Here is a 1,134-nt window from a genome sequence, read left to right as displayed (position 1 = left end):
TTTATTTAACATTACCATAAGGATGGTAATATTCATATCCCCATTTAATAGATGGGCAAGCTAAGCCAGAGTAGAGTTTACTTGCCGCTGATCACAGTAAAGCTAGTCAGTAGTAGAGATGAAATATGAATGTAAGTATGGCTGGTTCCAGAACCTGAGCCTGTGGCCACTCCATTATTTCACCCTGAATGATGTTGCATATGATACCACCCATCTCTAGATATCGGTTGGTGCATTTTTTAATTGTTAAAGGAGAATAGTGTAGAGAAGTGGTGCTCAACCAGGAGTGACTCTGTTCCCTAGCGGACACTTGACAATGTCTGGAGACATTACTGATGGTCACAAAGGGGAAGAGAGGAAGGTGCTCCCGGCATCTAGTGGGGAGAGGCCAGGGAAGCTACTAGTCATCCTACAACGCACAGGATGGCCCCACAACAAAGAATGACCCAGCTTCAAGTGGCAGCAGTGCTGAGGTGGGGACACTGTGGTACAGAGCATCCAGAACCTCTTCCAGGCCTGCGAGCCCAAGCTGACTAGTCCAGAATGTCAGGGCTGAGTGCAGGAGAGCAGCCCAGAAAGGCTTGAGTGGGCAGAGGCTGGCCACTGCCATGACAGAGCACACTGTAAGGGTGAGGAACAGGCGTTCGTCCCAGGCCAGAGAGCAGCAGTGTCCCAGAGGTCATCAGCCGCTCGAACCCCAGACTCCACACTAGCCTCTTCGGACCAAGTTAACATTCACTGGGTAAGGCCCTCTGAGACAGGACATGTAGCATATAAATGTGGGAGTTTCCGCTTTGTTTCTTCTTTCTCTCCATCTCAGACAGGCAGCCATGCCCTAGTCCGCTTCTCAGCCCCAAGGAGTCCTGCAGGATGGAGAGCAGAAAAAGACCCAGGGGACAGACAGGTGGCCAGGGCAGCAGCCAGATGTGGGGGCAGCTGCAGAGGCTGTCCCCAGGCTAGCAGTCCAGCCTCTCCAAAGGAAAGCACGCCTCCAAGGGAGGGGAGCGGGGTGGAGCGGGGAGGGGGCCTACCCAGCTGGGTTCAGGTAAGGGGCTGAACTCAAGCAGCGTCCTACCTGTCTAAACTGTTATATGAGGCAGTCCCTTGGGAAAGCCTGCAAGCAGAATGGGGAGG

Source organism: Leptonychotes weddellii, chromosome 13 (genome assembly GCF_054177405.1).
Source record: "Leptonychotes weddellii isolate Sample4059 chromosome 13, ASM5417740v2, whole genome shotgun sequence".
NCBI lineage: Eukaryota > Metazoa > Chordata > Mammalia > Carnivora > Phocidae > Leptonychotes > Leptonychotes weddellii.
This window is presented reverse-complemented; position numbering follows the sequence as displayed.